The sequence below is a fragment of the Epinephelus moara genome, chromosome 10 (assembly GCF_006386435.1).
Source record: "Epinephelus moara isolate mb chromosome 10, YSFRI_EMoa_1.0, whole genome shotgun sequence".
Classification (NCBI taxonomy): Eukaryota; Metazoa; Chordata; class Actinopteri; order Perciformes; family Serranidae; genus Epinephelus; species Epinephelus moara.
The window spans coordinates 30,035,682-30,056,394 of NC_065515.1; the positions used below are offsets into that span (position 1 = coordinate 30,035,682).

The 20,713-nt window shown below is 40.3% G+C and overlaps 1 protein-coding gene across 6 annotated transcripts in view; it reads right to left on the reverse strand.

Moving 5' to 3' along the window:
* Positions 1 to 20,713, reverse strand: part of sgip1a (SH3GL interacting endocytic adaptor 1a) — an 87,330-nt gene that overhangs the window by 39,601 nt on the left and 27,016 nt on the right. The window lies entirely within an intron of this gene.

A 20,713-nucleotide genomic window follows, 5' to 3' on the forward strand; every position in this document is an offset into this window, starting at 1 on the left:
GGACCAAAACATCAGTTTCCTCCTGGGAGAAGTTTGGCCGTCTGAGCTGCTGCTCTCTTCTGCCACGGCGAATTGAGTAAACTGTCATTACGCCTTCGCGCGGCGCATTTAAGGGCGACGAGAGGGGCTCATTTGATTGGTGTGATGTGTGTAAAACCCACTCCACGCCTTCTCTCCTCCCTCTTTCCGACTTGCGCAGGTAGGAGGGACGGAGGTGGGAAAGAGGAGTAGCTGCGGCAGGTGCACGGTGTGCCAAACTTATAAAATCCGCCTGGCCACACCCAGTTGGCGAAGCGCAGGTGCGCTGCGCCCCCACCTCGCCCGGTCTGCGAAACTAGAGCCCCATATGTTGACATGCACTCATATCAGGAAACAGAGCTTGATGAATATTCTTAACACTATAGGTGATCAAATGTAAAGAAGCAGCACCTGTGTCTATAAAAGCTACCAGTCATTTCTCAGACGGAGGGTAAATAGATTATAAACATGTGAGACGTGCAACATATCTCACAAGTTGGACAGTTCCAAATCAATCATAAATTGGGAAATGAACGAGGCAAATAATGACCAAGTGCAATACTTTTTTCAGTATCTTTTAAAGAACAATATTTTTGTAGGGAGAGTGCAAAAACTATCATACTGTTTGTGTGGGTGCTTGTCAGTACGTATGTGTTGTTTGGACATTCTGCTGCATTTTACTGCTACTGCACAAAGAAAATTTGCACACTCGTGCTTACATACAGACACCTCCTCCCCATAACTGAGATCAGGTTTTATCCCCGAAAGTAGTGAAGGTTTCATTTCTGTAAAGCCAGACCACAGATTTCTTTTTTCAGTCTGTGGCTTGACAGTTTCACTTTTACTGATCTTGGCGAGGCATCTGTCAGAGGTCTCAGGATGAGGACGCAGTGTGCCCTCTCACCCTGAAGCTTAATAGAGGGAGGTAGCTTTAATTGGTCCTTCAACAGCTGTTCTGCAAAGCCATAAAGTTTCGACATTTCAGTGACAGCTTCTGTAGTTTCTTTTTGACATTGCTAAGTCAATTATCTCAACAGCTGCTTCATTTTTTAAAGTTTATTCATTTATTTTGTTCCTGACGTCATTCATAAGAAACATCTTTTTCCTGTCGTGGCAAGTTTAGATTCTGCATGAGGCTTAGTTTTCTCCTTGCATCATAGCAACACCTTCATTTTTACCCTAGGGACCATCAAGGCAAACCAAATTGAACGCATTTTTAAGATTCCGAGAGCTGTCTGTTTTTAAAATGTGCTTCCATTTCAGCAGGCTGCGTTTAATCCAATTTGTCAGAAGCACATTTCTTTACGCTGACATCTTGTTTCAGGCTTAAGTTGATGTCTTCAGTAAATATTTCTCTATATTTCTTGCCCCTCTATTGGCCTCTCTTCTTTTTTCCCTTAGGTCTGTTTCCCTCTCCTGTAAATCCAGTATTGCCCCCAAGCTAGAGCTGACAGGTTTACAGCTGAGCTAATGAAAGAGTGGTTTGTTCCGAGGTGACAGTGTGCACACTGCAGTAGGACCATAGCTACACAAAGTCTATATTCTGCACAACATGGGATTAAAATCTGCATTATCATTACACTTTATTTCATTGTAATTGTCTTTACCCTTCCCCCCATTGTCTTTGTTTAGCGATATTTTCCTTTCATTTTATTGTTGAATATACTTATGAGAAAATTAGAAGAACAAAAACAGCTGGCAGATTGCCAAAAATTATGCAAAAAAGAGGCATAGGAGCAGAATACAGACAACAGACATCCTACTGACTTGCCTTATGGCGTATCTGTTTGGTGCTCTTTTAAAAAGTCCATTGTCTACAGATTTTTATTCCTCTATTTGGCTATTTGGAGTTGGGAAAAACTCACACTAATGATACAATTTATAAATAACCACAAAAATGTAACCTGAATTCTTCAGATCATTCTAAGGCTTAATATTTTAATCTCTCTCGTTTTCACAAATGATTCAACCCACTAGCGTACTTTGAAAATAATGTAATAAATTATTATCCCATGTTCAAAGTAAAGCAGGACCTAAATGTGATTGGTTGATGTTGATGTGAAAGAATACATGAATGTGTATGGCAGGGGTTAATTAAGCGGAGAAGGAAATAACAGAGTGTGCGGTACACACTGTTTAATGACTTAATGGCTTCCGTTCAGAGGGATGCTAGCACAAGTGCTAACGTAATTAGTGGTCTCATCTCAAGACACAGTAATGTAATTCTAGGAAAAGCCAAAGGACATAAAGCCAAACAGGACAGGACACTGCCAAACCTAAAAAACACTACATGACAACTGATGAGCAACAGCACACTGACATTCAAACATTTAGCTCTGGGAAGCACCTACAGAAAAAACACAAAGACTATTATTTTATAGGACTTAACAATAATTTCTGAGGACTTTTTTTTTCAAAATAATGTTTATCTGGTCTCTGAAAAGAGTTTAGAATGAGGGGATAATTTTGGAGGAGTGGGAAGCTAACTTTAGAGAGGATCCAAGAAGTGAAAGCAAACTCACAACAGGAGGAACTACATCCAGAGCAGCAAAGAGTGTGTTATTATTTTAACTGTGAGGTCCACCCTTCAACCTACAGGAAGAGGTTGGCGTTAACACTGCCTTTAATAAAAAGGACCATCTTGAAACACAGCAATTATACCTTTCTCCCTTTGTTGAATCGAGTGCATATGCACATCGGCTAATTTTAAGCCTTAGAAAGTCAACTTAGACAGCACTCCTCCATTCTAAATCTAGAAAATACTTAAAACATTACTACTTATGGGCAAGGATATATTGGAAATAATGTCAGGCAGACAATCCAAATAAGACAGTTAGTGTTGCTATATGGTGGCATGCCACTATGTGTTTGGTGGTTAATTCGGCCCTTAAAAATACACTGATAAAAAAAGCAGCAGTTGGTTATTTTGGTGCAAGAAACACACAATAAAATCCAACACTGCAATCACATTTATGGATTTGATTTAGGAGGAAACTTCCTGCTGTCCAATGCCCAGTGAATCTGTCCAATCAATCAACTGTAGGTTGTTTTCCTATTGGAGTACCATAAGTAAATATTGCTTTAAATCAGTCTACAACTAAACAATGTAATTGAGTATGTGCACTATAGTTATCTATGATTGTGATTTCCTGTGGGTTTGCATATGTCTGCTTCTGCCAGGAGTTTCTGGTACATTAGCCTAAGCTACATTAGCCACAGAGTCAGAGAGTTAAACTGGAAGTGAATTTGCATTTCCTAGGATAGCGATGGCATGACCTACCCTACTCTCCCTCTAAATGGCCAGTACTTGTTGTATTTGTTGGTTGGGTTGGTTAGGTTTAGGTAAAAAGACTGGTTAAGGTTATGGTAGGAATGTCAGGGTAAGCTAATCAGAGGCAGAAGAAGGAAGAGTAGGGTGGGTCATGCTTTCGCTATCCCAGAAAATGCAAATCCGCAAACTGTAAGGGACATCATAGTCTAGGTACATATGTACAAAAATGTAAATCACATACCCATTTTGGTAAAAAAAAAATCATATGGCTTTCGTATACGTGTTTAGATATAAAAGCATTCAATTATCTTCTTAAACTCTCAATATCTTCGGAAGCTGATCACATTTTCCAAATCTAATTCAGTGCTTGTATCATTTATATTTCACCCTACAAGTGTAAAACATGTTGGTGGTGGTGCATGTCAGAGCATGCTCAGGTAGGAGAACGGCATGATAGAATTAAAGTGTCAAAGCGGTGCGCTGGGTTGTTTTGGGTATTGAGTCAAGCTGTTGACTAAGCACGAGGAGAAGCATGTGGATCCACTGACAGGCAGGCAGACAAGGAGACAAGTAATTAGTAGAACAGGACGAAGGCTGGCGGGCCCATAAACAAGCAGACAGAAAAGAAACCTGCAGACAGACAGGCTGGAGGAAACAAGGAAACGGCGAGCACTAAGACAGGCAGACTGAAACACAGTAGACAAACGGAGAGATAGACGGGCATATTGCAAACTAGAGGTTTAAAAGGCTTTTTTGTTGGAGTGACTCATCTCTCCTCCTGGCCCTGAGAGGCAGGAGGGGGAGGCAGGTGAGGAGAGAAAAGCTGCTCAAGACTGGCAGATATACTAACAATGACCGTGCAATGCTGCAATGATGCTGAGGCAGAGAAATGTTCTCATATCATGAGGAGACACGTGTTGTGCAGCTATGTGAATGCAGCATCCATTTTACTCCATGCATTGTTGTTGCAGACCTGCGTGGAGCTAAATATCAAAGTCTCAACACATGTATGTTACAGAAAGACAGAGCAGAGGAGAGTGAAGATATGAATATGAAGCAACATTTTAATATTTCATTTATGCAGAGAGATGTCAACTAATCTCATAGACGCAAACACAGTGTCATAGAATGAAACTCAAACAAGGCAGGGCACAGAGTCTCCCACTGTTGGTCACATCATATCTCTACTGGCACAGGAAGGAAGAAGTCATTTAGGCAGTTTTCCCCACCTACATTTTCCCTGATAGTCTCAGGATTTAAGGCACCACTTTTCCAACTTTTCTGCCTTTCTGACAGAGTAGGCAGAGAGGCGAGGCGCTGTCTATGGAAATGTCCCCCTTGTCTCATTACCTGGCAGCACAAACAAAAGCTAGAGACGACATAGCACAAGAAAACCTCTAGAAATGGCCATCGACAGCCATCACCTTCAGCCTCACTGTGTGTTTCAGCCTGTGTCGGTGTGGCAGAGAAAAGACAAAGAGAGAGTGTCAGTTTGCGTTTGTGCCTGTGGATGCTAAAATTAGGCCTCGACTGTACTGTCCAGGTGGCTGCACTGTGAGCTATCAACTGAAACACTTGCAGAAACAACGTATAAGCGACACATACAGACACGGACAGGATTTAGATGGTACACGTCTGTTTTGCTGCACGGATGCACCCTTTGAAACAAAAAGAGATATTTCATCCAGTGACGTCAGCCACCTCTAAGGAAAGTGGGTCAGGGCCAGAAACTATATAGCAGCATGCCGGCAGTGCAGAGATGAACAAAAGATGTTTGAGTGTGCCAGAATGGTGATGATGCATCCATCTGTGCACATGCTCTGATTCCACTCTTTATGTGTGGTTTCATTTATTTCTGCTTATTTTATATGGACGGATAAATCAGCATAAGCATTTAATGATGCTGTGGATTATTATCGCTTGATCTGTAATTATGAATTTGATTAATTGATAAATATCTGCTCTATGAAATGATAGAAAGTAAAAGTAAGTAAAAGTGGCCATCATAGATGCGCTTGCTTTGTCTGACTATAATATAAAGCAGATTAATTAAGACTTTTTTAAAACAAAAATGCAGAAGAAATACAACTACAACTAATAAAATGTGAATTTTAGTTTTCTGCATTTTCCATGGCAGTAAACTGAATAACGTGGGTATTTTGACTGCTGGTTGGTGGGGGGAAAAAGAAATTTAAGTATGTCAGTTTGTACTCTGGCAGAATGTGTATGGCATATTTCACCATTTTTTGATAAAGACCAAGTGATTAATCAATTTATCGTAACAGTAACTGGCAAATCAATGAACAATGACAATAACTGATAGCAAGCCCAGCTGGAAACTGTGCATATTTTGACTTAAACTCTTATTCGAATATCAGAATTGTCCATCAATACCCAAATTATTTCAGACTACATGTTACAGCATTGGCTGTAAGATTATTTGCAGAACATGTCCGTCCATCTCGTCTTCCACCCCCATCATTGTTCTTCATCTCTTCCCCTCATCCTCCCTCACTCCCGTCTCTATAAACAGCCAGCACTCATGGTTCCCATCCCCAGGCTCCAAATAGCATCCACCAAGGACTGTGTGGCAAACGACCCTGCTGCCGAGCCAACAAAGTGGCTTTTAACATGGATTTTCACCACAAAGACACAGGGTGAAGATGTATTTTCCACCAGTCAGTCCATTTATTGACACAAGACTTTCATAGATCAGAGGGGCAGATATGGGAACCAAGTGCCCTCTCCACCTCCAGCTGGTACTTAAAGCGCTCCTGCTCATGCCACAGGCTGATACTTCCATTATTGCCAACAAAGTCTGCCTGTCACATATAGACAGCAAATGAGCTATTTCTTACTAGATAATGTGACTCATAATGAAGTTATCTTTTCAGTGTGTGACTATTAGTTTGCAAGATTCAGTTAAAGATACATGCTGTGTAAGTATAAGCATATCACTCAAAGCATTAGCAAATCATAAATGGGATTTTTAGCTCTTGAGAATCAGCAGAGATCATTGCTCCGAGCTCTTTTCAAAACACTCATAGTTTATTGTTTTGCCAATTTCAGTGCCGTCTTTTCTACATTTACAGACACTGAATGTCGTTTGAAGCCTCTAAACTTCATGCTATCTGGGCTACAACTTCAGGGCAGCCTATAGTTGTTTTTTTTTTTTTTTTGTTAACACAAGCTCCTTCAAATGTCTCCATAAAAAAGTGTGTGTATGGGTGTTGTCAGAGTACAGTTGTCAAAACCCCTGCTAGGCCTCCGACTCTCCCCTGGAGATGAGTCCCCGGCTATTTCAGTCATGTCGTCCTATCAAAACAGATCACCACAGCCGCCACTGAGGGGAAAAAACAAAAAGTAGAAATCCTCCCTTCTTCTTTCATCCACATTAATCTGACAGTACCCAGAAATGTCATCTGTAGCCGCCCAGCTGAAACCCATTACCATAGGAAGATGAAATAGCAAGGCGAGAAAAATATCCTCTTTTCTATGCATGCTGCATTTCATAGCCACAGTCACCTGGCACATTGGCTTAGGTGTGAAGTGATGTTCAACAATCAGTTCAGCTACAGCAGTCATTTCAGAGACGCTGGGCAAAAGTAAAGCCATCAGTCTTATTTGGGTGTCTTTTTCCAAAATGTATGCTCTTTGAGCACATTGGCCTCTATCACCAGCGTGCTGTGTGCTTGCTAAATGGGCCTGCTGTTGCTCATTCCTCATGATAATGGTTCTACTCCCATACAAGTTTTTATAGAGATGCATAATGCTATTTTAAAATGGCATAACAAAGTTACAGATGAATGGTTTTGTGCATTTTGAGATACATTTGCATTTACTAAATAAATACACATCCCTCTCCTGCATAATCCAACACACTGAAATGGATAGAAAAACACTTTGATGGTTACCGGTAAGGTGCTAGTTGGCTGTGCGACAGCAATCTGAAGATCAGCCTCCGAAAGATAATTGGGCAGAAATGTTTTCTTGCCTCCTTTGGGACAGTGAGGCCACATATGATGTCAGCTGGTGTGATATCGTCTGGTTTTCAAGGCTGTTTAGGCGGGCGTTTAAGCTGTTGGCTAGACAGCAAATAACAAATGTAAGACACCTCCTGGTCGAGTGGATTCATCAGCCCACGGGGATTGTGACAAGTTCACCTTTTTTGGCATTGCATTGTCACATGTCTGTCCCTGCTTTATAATCATCATTGCAGATGCAACATCAGTAAACAGCAGTTCAGCAGCAGGAGATGTGATCAAATAGCTGTGTGTTGGAAATTCAAAGACATGTTAAATTATGTAACACATCTACAAATATATTACACAAGGTATTATACAAGCACTTTATTGGGCTTCCATTCTGCTGAATTTCTTTCAGGCCACTGCAGCCTTGTCTTTCTGAAATGACTGAAAGCACACATACCATTGCCAAAACTACAGCAACCTTCTTATGTCTGATGTAAAATGTAACATCCTGAGTCTGGAATGTCTGTAACAGGCAGAAAAATTAAGTTGTTTATCATGATACAAAAAACTACGATGCTACAATTACTGCAGTGCACAGAGAAGGTGGACAGAAGCGCTACCTGCACTTAAAAAAGTTTTTCTGATATGTCTGTCGACCTTCAAGGACGAATTCGATTTAAATATTTCCTCTTTCTCCTGCAGGTCCCTGCTTGTGTTCTGGCTCAGGACTATGACTACAAGGACCTTTATTATCGCTCCTCTCATTTAAGTGAGGCTTAAGATAGACATGGAGATGAGTTCTCAGTGCTTCATTCTGGCTCAGTTACAATCACATATTGATGCAGAGTTTCCTGGTTTTCAAAGGTGAAGTACACAATATACTTTACACTGAACAGACTAGGCAGCTTCATACAGGAAAGTACAGTATAATAAGGTAAAATGATGCACACTGTTGCCAACAACTTATATTGCAGAGTGCTAACAGCAAACCAAACTAAGTCAATCAAATTAATGTCAAATATTTTTATACAATACAAGTGCTATATGTACAAATATGAAATGAAAAGATAAAAAATGTCGAAGAAAGACAAATTGTTTGTGAAAATCTGTGCGAGTAAATGAAAAAAATCCAGGTCACTAATCAACATGATCCCCCTGTGTTTATTGACATGTGATCTGTGTTTACTGATCAATGTTTCGATCCTATAAGCATGCTTGTCAGGATTATCTGTCTACTACAGCACAGCAGCGCAGAGGAACCGGCATAACAACAGCAGAAATGAGACACATCATTTCAAGCCACTTCTTTGTTTTTCAAAAGACTGCAAGGGTTGCCAATACTGCTGATTTCACTGAGAATCCAGATGTAGCTCTATGTTGCTTTTGGCCACATTCAATACAACGTTTTGAATTGCTGGTTTAACAACTCTCATAAAAACCTCCCAAAATACTAGTTCATACAAAACTGTTTACATTTGCTCACGGCCCAGGGGTTACAACAAGCCAGATGTACTCTAGCATCCTATCATAGGACGGTGGAGAGCTGGAATAACTGGTCAACAAAGTCAAACGACTGGTGAGCAAAGGACAGTTTTTGTAATTTACAGACCAAACCAGAGCCGAGACATTAACAGAAACATTAACAGATTAATATTCTTTTGCCACAAGTGTCAAAAAGGGTGATAAAACTAGGATGTCCATGCCGTTGTTGTTCACTAAAGTCAGCAACAGTTTGCTAGCATCTTAGTCATAAAAGGACAATAAGGTAATATTAATATAAAAGCATCTTGTTGTACGTTTGTTTTGGAGTTTTTCCTGCCTATCATTTGATTCACAGAATGTATTCTAAGATTGTTGGAAAGCAAATATGCTAAATACATAAATGACTTAAGTGTCCAGAGATTTTTCTCCTTTTAAATATCAAATGCAGTGATTCAAAGTAAATGAGCCAAAAGGCAAAAGACAGTGTGGGTGTACAATGAAGTGTGATTAATAGATGAGAGGATGGATAGCTTTTATTTTTTTCAAAACCAGGAGATCTGTGTTTGCACTGATGTATGAACTCTCCATTGTGCTGAGAAGGAGCTGGAGAAGGAGGAGGGCGAAAGATGGAGGGTCTGTGGTGAGAAAACATTATCCACACACACACACACACACACACACACACACACACACACACACACACACACACACACACACACACATATACGAAGCAAACACAAGCCCACATTTAATATGAGTCACTGATGAATCAATTTTACAATTTTACAGAGCAGACTGGGCAGATTAAGAATAACCAACAGAAACATGAACAAAGCCCCCTAGCAGCTGTTCACACACTCATAATGTTTCTAATATCTTACAGTATCAAAGCGTTGGACACAATTTCAAGTTTGTCCTGAGGGTGGATGGTCTACAAGCTAAAGAGAGCAATAAATAACATAAGAAAAAGGCCTGCACACCATAGCTCCCTTGAGTGCAATTTATTAGAACATCCACAAGTGATGTTTCGAGCTAATGCTTTTCTTCAGACTTAGCTGTATGTATAAAGACATCTTAATAACAAGCAAAAGAGGAAAGGCTATAATGTCGCCAAAATTAAAAACTCTCCTTGTGCTTAACTGACCAACTGACCTTTCTGAGGCCCCACAACTACTGGAGCAAAAATACAAGGAGAAGATAAACACAAAGAGCTTGTGGTGAGTTTTGTCACAAAACCGTGGAGTGTCTCAGTGGCCACATAAAGGAAAGCAAAAAGACCAAAGCACACAGAGTGGGGAGAGCAGGGGACACCAAGCAATACTAGATATAATGCCATTTACGGAGCCTTATTATCATCAAATATCATCAAACAATGAGCTCTAAATAACGTCAAGTACGTTGACTTTTTTCTTAAATTTTTATCATATATATATATATATATATATATATATATATATATATATATATATATATATATATACACACACACATATATATATATATATACACACACACACACATATATAGCCTATATTCCTGCCTGACTTCACACACTCGCTCGCGGCTCGCGCAGAAAATAGACCAGACGCCGAAATAATTGCTGCAGCGCCGGCCGCTGAGCTGCGCGGCTGGTGTCGATGACACAATCGGTTAACATGGGCGCAGAAAGGAAACTGGCTTCGCTTCTTGGCGCTTCGAGGCTATTCGCAGCGCTTCTGCGTCTGGTGTGGCCCTGGCGTTATGCTTTAAAATGATTTTTGATTAATAATCTGCTAACCAACACCTCAGGTGCAATGTGACCTCATCCCTCAGACAGGAAGAGGATCTGGATCAACCGGTCTCCTGTATCTCATGTGTGAATGGATCAACCTGATTAAATGCTCTCTCTACACACACTCACAAAAACAAGTCTTGTTACTTTGTTGAGGGAAATAAAATGACTGAGCGATACATGACGATTTCAGGACACCTCGATCAATAACTGTTAAGAAGTTCAATGCGCTATTCCAACATTGGGAATGAGATAGCCGAGACTTGAAGCATGTGGACATGTGGTCTTAATTGCTAATAATCTTTCTGAATTTGCCTGTATTTGTAAGTGTTTTTGTCTTCTATTTAAGATTTGATACTGCAGTATCTATGTGGAAAAACTAAATATGCCTTTATGTGCATACAAGTACTTAACAAAATATGCAGCCTGGTGCTATAATGCAATCTGACACAAAAGCCCTGCATTATTCCCTCTCCGCAGCTCATAAATGTTAAATCCCTGCTTTACAAAGGTAGTATTTGTTGCAGGGCCATTGTGCTGGATGGCATAAAGTGTTCATGATGTTCCAGGCAAACCTGTGTGAATGGGCAGAATTAAGCCAGTTTTAGAGCAGTTGGTTGGCATCAATGAATCAGCTAGGCTTCAGCCCAAAGTAACAGTCCAAGACACAATTAGGATCTAGGAACAGCACGTTGAGTGTTATTTGCCCACCTTGATTGCTTAAATTGTAAAACTGAGACTTTATGAGGAGACTTGACATCATAAAATCAAGCCTGTCTTTTACAACAGTGAATCGGAACGTTTTGCTTCAGAAACTATGCTTCTGCCCATTAAACATTTCCTTTATGATCTCAAGAACAGCTTTACATTAAAGTTCCATAAAGTAGGTGTGTGTGTGTCTAAGAGTGTGCGTGTGTTAGTAGATATAATCCTGGGAATTTGTCTTGTCAATGTCCTGTATGGAACCTCCTCTCAATGCCAAATCCCCTTTCTGTCAGCCAATGCACTAAGTAACCAATCAGGTTAAATGGCTTTGATTCCATCCAATAAACTATTATAAAAAACAGGGCTGGGCATTTACTGGTGAAACAGGGATGAACCAATTATTCATAAATACCATAAATTCCATAAATACTGCTACTAATTCACACAACACAATGCAACTAAGTTTACAACCCTTTCACTTACATATTTTTATGCTCCCTACCCTGTCCTTTCCGTCTCCTCCTTCCTCTGTTCCCTTTCTTCTTGAACTCCATGTGTTTGCCTGCTTTCATGTGTGCACATAAAAGTAATGGTAAAGCAGAGAGTAATTAATAAACTGCCTCTCCTCCCACAAGTCCTGTTTGTAAGATAAGACCATTCATCAGAGTGGCAGTTCCTCATAGGTCAGCACTGCTTCAGTGCTCTGCAAAGAGCAGATAGACTGAGCACTTCAGAGTCCCTAGGGACTCACTCCCTCAAGCCCCACTCATCAAATTTTCACTTTTTGTATGGACAGTTTGAATTGCTGTAGTGATTAAAGTATTTGTTGATTAACTGATAAACCAATTAGTCGGCTCATCGATTAATGGTTGGAGTAATGTATCTAAAACAAAACAGCTAATAATTAATAATAATTTAACAGAAATTGAAGAAAATTTGGTTTTTGGCTGTTGGATTTTGACATTTAAAAAAATAACTGATGGAAAAGTTTACAATTATTCCTTGATTGCAGCCATATTTGGTTATGTGACTTGAAATATAAAGATGCAAACACAATCCATCTGTTCTGTCCTCTATATCAGTGGTTCCCAACTGGTGGGTCATGGTCCAACAGTGCAGTGAATTTCTGGCACAGAGCTTTTATTTTGAAGTGCCATTTCCTGCTGTAGACTGATGCTGTGTCTCAAATTGCGTACTTCTGTATTTACACTTAATATTTTGAGTGCGTTTACACTGAGAAGTATGGGAAAATGCAGTGCACTATGAGTACCCGGATGGTGCACTCAAAACGGTCGAGAAGTTGAGTGTGGAATTATCTTAGCTACGTAGCGGAAGGGGAGGGACCACTTCACTGCATTGTGTCGCTGCATTGTGCAAATTTAAGTTATACATGTGTTTTTTGCACTAAGCATCACTATACTGTTGTCGGATATAAGCCAGCAGTATGTTTATAGGGTTAATTTAGCAGTCTGTAATGATTTGGTACAGTGAACGATAACACGAATGCTAATGCTAGTTTGCTAACTAGGTAACAGCTGCACAACAACAATACAATACAGTTGATGGATATTTTGGTGGGTGAAAATTTGCGGGCAAATGGTGGCGGTAATGTTCCACTGGCTGGTTACAATTAGGCATTAAAAGAAGAAGAGGTCGAAATTTGCAGTCGTCATTTCTGGTAAGTGCACAATGGCTGTATTTGGTTTGAGACAACACTACCCTGTCGAAATTCGCACACTACGCCAATAAGTACATAGTGCACATGGTATACCACATGGAAGTGTACTGACGGAAGTATGTGATTTGGGACACACTGTGAGTGACTAATGGAAAGCTACTTGACAGAGACCGCAAACTAGCTCAACGAGATCGCCAAACACAAGTATGACACTTTATGAATTAAACTACCTGGACCTTGAACTAATGACTAAGGAGAAATCTGGACCCTGAGGCTGGACTAGTTGGGAACCACTGCTCTAAATTAAGTTAAAGGGGAAACTCTGATCTATACATAGCGACAGTTTACTAGTCATAGGAGTACTGCTCAGTCTGTGAACACAGCCTGTGGTTCTGAAGGAGCTTTGTCAAGTCTGCGAAAATAACTCCAACAATGTCATCAGGGGTCTTCTCGGTTTGACCTTGGACACTACAAATGTGTAACAGACAGCATGCAGTACAAACTGAGGTTAGAAGTATCTTATAAAAGGTGCTGTCAAATTGCAGATGCTGTCGTTTATAGATATTAATTCATAGAATGGAACCAGTAAGTCCATTGTGAGTCCTCAAATTTTACGCAATTGGAATATTGAATTGCTCATTGCTAATTAAATAAGACTTTAAGTATGGATGGCAGATATCATATGTTAAAGAGATCCTCAACAAACCTGGCTGCTGCTACTACCTGGAATCAAACCAGCAACTTTTCAAATGCTCCACATGTTTATCCATTTTGTCTCTGTTGACTCTTTGTCTGTGTTAATTCAATACAAAATCCATGCACTCCAAGAGAAATAGAAGGAGAGAACAGCAGGATTAAAACAAAACAAGATGGATGAAGCTACAACTGAGAGAGACACGCGGGATGTGGACAGACTCCTGCATCACTTCTCCCCCGGGCACTGCTTTCCCTGCGGCCAATCAGACGTCTCTCTGTTACGATGCCAGCTACATGATTCGGCTACGAACATGGTGTGTTTGCCAGTGAGAGAGACATGTGAGTGTGTGTACATGTGATGTGTGAGAGAAAAGAAACAAGACAGGCAGTAGAGACATACAGTAGATTGCCAGTCAGATTATGAGGCTGCCCAGAATGAAAAGTTTCCACATGAGCAGTAAGCAGTGCTGCACACAATGTGCAACCAGGCTGTGTGTGTGTGTGTGTGTGTGTGTGTGTGTGTGTGTGTGTGTGTGTGTGTGGTCTTGTCCAGATGAGGCTCGACAGAAAGTTGATATGTATCAGTAGACCAGATGCAGCCTGGTCACGTCCTCCTTCCATGTGCCCCAGGGGAACACAGGAAATTACTTCGTTTGTAGAAAAAAAAAAAAACAATTATGAAAATGAGGACAGAAAAGGGTGGAGGGAATGAGAAAATGAAGAATACAACTGAGTGTCAACTCTGCACTGTGAGGCACAGAAGTGACAAACCTTAAGTACAAATGGATGAGGTCAGCAACAAATGTTCTCTCATCTCTTGTTCTTCTCATTGAGACAGGATCCAAAAAAACTGGCCCAAATTCCTGTGGATTACATCTGTCTTATTTCCTCCTGAAAATCTAATCTCAGTTCATTCTGGTTAAGGCAGACCGCTGACTCCACCCCTCCCCTGTTCACACCCAGATTATAGGTTTGGTCAGCTTTTTGGTTGCCAAAGGAATGTCCTTACTGTCAATGGTTCATTAAGACAAGGGCTTATTAAAAACCTCTGACTGTATCGTCTCACACTCAACAGCCCTAAAATATAGAACCACTGACATCATCAAAAGGTGGAGTGCCGTTTGTCTCTAAAAAGAAAGGAGGGGGAGTGAAAGTGAGAATGACACACAGAGGGTGAGAAGCAGAAAAGAGAGGGGATGTGGAGAAACCACAATGAACCACAAGATCTGGAACCACTTTGAGGGAACCCACCATCAATTCCAGTGTCACTCTAATGGCCAGCAATCTGGTGTTGGGGAAAATCTTATATAACCTGCAGGTTGACTGAGACTACACATACAGACCGTATCTACCGACCCTCATGGTGTAGGTAGATACAGTCAGCTCCTGAAGATATAATCTTGACTTGACATAGTAAATTACAGTGCAGAACCCCCAGCTAGGAACATGGGTCATCCTGCTGGCTCTGTCACACAACATGTGCAGCCCTTGCAGAGGCATCACTTTAAATTATGACTCATGAGCTGTTGTTTGCTTCTTCTCCCATGCTTCTCCTGCAATGCTTGAGAGCATGAATTTGTAAAAAGCAACAAAAATAGGTGAGTAGACAGTGTGAGGAAAGAATACAAATGTTTAAATAAATATATTTATTTTTTTTGTGGAGCTTAAGGAATGTGCACAACCTGCTCAACACATTTCTCTTATCTCAGGTTGGACATGTTTTTCTTCAGCACTTGTCAGTATGTGCTCCTAACCATGTGCACACATGTTGTGTAAGCCGCGCAAAAGGTACTGAAAAAAGACATTGTTCTTAGTGACGGCATGTTATGTAACACGCTGGTACTTCTTAAACAACAAAAGGGGCCATTGCAGGAGAATCCTGCTACAACTGCTGCACTTAAGTCATGCAAAATGGAGGACAGTGTGACTCTACTGTATATCAAGCAGCAGTCCTGAAGCAGTTGCATGCATGCACAGACACACAAATAATAATGCACACAGAAATGGATGCATACAAGCTTGCAACATGCAGGGCTGGAGCTGTGTTCCAATGAGACAGTATAAAGGGTTAAACTGCTGGATTACATCCTGCTCCCCTCTCTGACTCACACTGTGATTAAATAAATAAATTCATATTAAAGAATATGAAACACCCTTTCTTAATGCTGATGTTTTGGAATAGTTTAAATTTTAGGTCAATGAAATGAAGCCGAAAGATTGAATTCTAAATATTTTATTGAGGAACTAAATTTCAGCGATGATTATAAGATTAGTTTGCTTTGGGAAAACTTAAATTAGAAACTTGAGACGGTACATAAAGTAAACATCTCTCACAGTTCAGTTTCAACGGAATATTACGCAGAGAGCAACAGGGACTGCTTAATAAGTGCGGGATACAAACACAGTAAATACAATTTTGAATCCTATAGGGACGTAATAAAGCAAAAGAAAAAGAAGCTAAAGAGATGCTGATGTTGCTTTCAAACACCAGGGGGGATACTTGACATGAACACAAATGTTACTGACAACAATCTCCATTTTAGTTCCCAAATGTTAGCAAATAAAACTATTTGCAGAAAAACCTCATGACTTGCCAGAGGGGAGAAAAGAAAAGACAAAACGAAACTGTGTGATTCTGGGGAGGAAAAAAAGCCTTCAGCATGGGTGGAGAAAAGTTTGTCAAACGCCCTCTATTTGTCTTGAATGCAAATCAGGCTCAAACAACCCGGAAAGATGACACATCTGCTGATGTTTAAAGGCATATAACCCATGAGAAATAAGACATTAAGGCAGTCTTATTCCTGCATCGCCCCAACCAGCTATGGATAGTGGTTAACATTGTGGTAAAGTGAGGGGAGTAACTTCCTTTTCCACCAATCTCCCTTTTTAATTTAGACAAATTGCGCTCTATTCACATGGGTCTGCCTAGCTCATTGGTTTTGGGAAATGATGCTAAATGACCAAACATGAATCTCACTCAGCCCCTGAACAATAAGGTCAATGAGGTACTGAATCTCTGAGAAAATGTTTTACAGTTGGCAGGAGTGATAAATCTGTGGTGTTATGAGAAACACTGCAAATCATCTTCAACTCAGTTCACATCCTCTCCCATTCATTTCTCCCTCTTCTCCAACTGTTACTTTCTCCTGTACCGTCGGGCAAAGCACAAAAGTGTCAAATAATTTTGGCTTATAGGCTATATGTTGGTTCCAGGTTATTTTGGCAATCCTTCAACCAGTGAGTAAACAGTGCTCTGTAAACGGGTGGAAGCACTGTGATATCAATCTGTCTTTACTTGACTCTGTTTCCGTCTTTTTAAAAGTCTGTCACTTCTCCAATGCTGACTTCAGAACAATGCATAATAAAGTGAGCTGTCTGACAAAATAAAATAAAGCCTGGACTCTTGGATGACATCAATACAACACTTAAAGGACAAATAAATAAATAAATAAAAAATAGAAGGCATCACTTAATTCATGGTGCAATATATGATCCCCTTTGTCATTCTGATGTCACATGACACAGCATGACTATGAGGAGGTTTACCCTCTGGGGTGAGATTAAAAAAAACAAGCACTGTCATTACTAAGTCACCCTGAAGCTGCACTTACAACTGACATTCTGCATTTTTCCCATCACTCCTTTTATCAATACTTTCCGGCAAATAATCCCGTCATAGTAGAAATTAATCTGTTTGAGTCAAGCCACTTCCTTTTGTTTATGATTGTGCTTGAAGTCTGATTATTATACAACCACACAAAAAATAAAAGTAATTGGAATCATGATAGGTTACAGGAACAGTCTGAAGGCGTACGTGGAGGAACTCCTCTGAGAAATGCAGGCTGTGGAAACAATTATTGCTATGCCAAACTGTAATAGTGAATGTCAAAGACCCAAAACACAGGAGCTGCAGAGCAGCAATGATTACAAACTGTGCTCCCCATAAGAGCAACAGTTTTCAGGAGAAAAGTCCAGGAAATTAAGGGCTCCCTCTCCGTCCTGCCCCTGGTGAAGCTTAACAATTGGCTGAATGATATTGGCATAAAAAAGGACTCACAGGCTAACAGAATATCAAAAATCTTTTGCGGGCATCTTTCATCACTGAAACAGTGTACAGTCGATGCTTCTCTCTGTTCTCCTCAGCAGTGTCTTACAGTGGGACTATGACAGGTGCTTTGTGTCGTGTGCTTTAGTTTCACTGATGTGCAGTTTTTCTCTCTGTACCTCTTCCTCCAATGCTCTCCCTGCCTCCCCTTTCTCTCCCCCTCTGCCTCTCTCCCTGCTGATATGGTGAAAATCAATGGCTCCTCTATTCTGTGGAAGGTCTGATGTCTGCTAATGAAATCCTATCTGCTATGAGTCACCCATCTGATAGCTGCCGGGACAACAACTAGCAGAAGGACCGTCTCCAGCATCATTTATGATCTCTCTCACACACAAACATGCACACCTTTATGGGCACAGCCATTCACGCAAACTTAAATGTGTTGTGTGCAGACTGAAGTAAACCCTGATAATTGAGGTCAGTGTCCAAATTAAACTGCCCGTATTAAGTCGACTGTGAGACATACAAACACACACATTACCTCAAGCAGTGGCTGGGCTGTTACGGTCTGTGCTGAGTGTTATCATACTGAGGTTTTAATATAGTTTCTCATATCATGAAAAGTGACAGCTCCATTTTTGTTGCAATACTAAGAATGTGTATTTTTTACACTTAGTTTTGCAGTTGTTTTGTTTGGATTGATAATAAGTTGTTTATGTCACAATAAATACTTCTCTGTTGGGTTACTGTTGTGGTCACTATTTGGTTACTTAAACACTGCACACTCATGGAGACAACTAAGATAGAACAATGGATATGGACTCAGCCTCCTGTGTTGTGCCGGATCTTGCCAGGCATGTTTTATCTCTAGCTGAACTGACAGTGTCAGACATGTAGCCAAGCTTCTACAAACTAGTCATCTAAAAGCACACAGCGCTCTCATCTGAAAGCAAGCCAAGAATATCTGTTAAGTCATCGTGCAATTACTATTCCTGCTCTTATCTTTTTAATCCCTTACTTCATTCATACAATCGTAAATTAGGGACAGATAGAGCCTGACCAAAAATAGATTTCTGAGGCTGATATCAATATTTAAGTGATTTTTTTAACATAAACATTAAATGTTTTTTTTTTTTTTTTAAATAAAACTTCATCAAGATATGTACTCAGCTTGAAGTACATGCTAACTTGACCACTATCGTCTTATCTTGTTGAAAAAAATAAAACTGTCTCATGCTCTCTAGTGGACAAAACTATGTGGTGGTGTTAATGTTTCTACCCCAAACATATCTTTAGAATCTATGTGCTGTGTAAAAAAAAGAAGTGAGATTGATTAAGATCTCCAACATCATATGATTGTGTAAGGTCTCTGACTGCTGTGAGCTGTCACGACACCTCAGTCACCAGTGTTTAATTTTCTGTGTCTGAGACAGAGCAGACTCAAGGGACAACTACCTCAAATTTGTCACCCGTGACTCACACACACATATGCACACATACTAATAATGACTGCTTGGTACTCTTAGGTGAAAATTATAGCGTTAGAAGACCAGTGGTTGTCTTGTGATGTCTTGGAGCCCAATAACAGTGACCTCAACACGACACTGAGAGTCACACATGAATTCATGCAAGAATGCACTGGGATTATTCTTCAGCTCTTTCACACAGGTCTGAATGGTAACTAGGCCCACAGCCTTATGTACACAGAGAGTACAGACACGGAAAGCCTCACACTCACACAAACAGACGCTGTCCATGCAAACAGCACAAGCCTGAAAACATGTCACACACAGCTGGCGAGACACTTCACATGCTGCTTCTCTCTTTAATCACATCCTCAAAACACTCGGTTTATCCCTCTTTCATGAATCACATGCAGCTTTCCCTAAATGCCTACATCTCTCTTTTTATCTCGCTCTCTCTCTCTGCAACCCTTCAATTCCTCCCTCATCACTACATCTAACATCTCTCAACCCAACCAGTATCAATCTAAACGCTGCTAATCTCTTCCTGTAGCTGTGTCTCTGCGTCACTGTGCTAGTGCATCCTCCGCTGATTGAAACTGACATCTGTTTGCACTGGTCTGGCTCGTAGCCATACAGTACAAATACACAGGGAGTGCTAGACCTAGACACATCCACAGATATGGCAAAGAGGGTATTTGTCACACACACATAGACAAAGACACTTTTTCTAATAAACCTGCGCTGAAAGAACATGTTTTCAAAATCGAAGGAGGAAGGAAGGAAAAAAGGGACATGAAAACTGAAGCCTAAAAGGAAACATCAAAATACTGATGTCAGCAATCTATCTTGTATTTCATGACCTATTTTGTACTTTACAGCTATAGTTGCCTCACTCCCACAGACACAGGGTGGGGTCATGTTGAAAATACTTCAGCTAAGATATCAATGCAGGATTTTGTGTCAGCTTCACTGCAAACCCCAATCCATCCATGACACAAAACTGTAATGTAAAGTCAAATGTAAAATGACACTTAACACAAAAACGTATCCCTTGTGAGCTTGACATAATTCTTTTATTTTGAGTCAACAATTTATGAGTTTTGAGTTAATTTGACTAAAAATGTATAAAGCCAATTTCATCTAATTAGTTAAAGGACAATAAACAACATTACCATTGTGCCCTTGACATATTGTGGCATGTTGAGGCTAAATGGAGAGTTTCCCAGCATGCTGTGAGAAAATGTGTTTAAGGCCATAAGCTGAAGAAAACTGTGTTTAAATGTGTTCTAAATCACTCATGTTTCCCATTATGCAGTGATTAATGTTTATGAATTTTACAATGGTTTTAATTGGTTACAGTTAATGTTGTGGTAAAAGACATTTTGCATCATTTGTTAAGTTAAATACTAGGGATGCACTGAAATGAAAATTTGTGGCCGAAGCCAAAGCCGAATAATATTAAACGCTTGGCCGAATACCAAGTACCGAATACCAAATGCCGTTTTTTAGTTTTTCATTAGTTTTTGCAGATGAACCCCCTCCAGATTAGTGTTGTCATGGTACCAAAATTGGGACCCACGGTACGATACCAGTGAAAGTATCATGGTTCT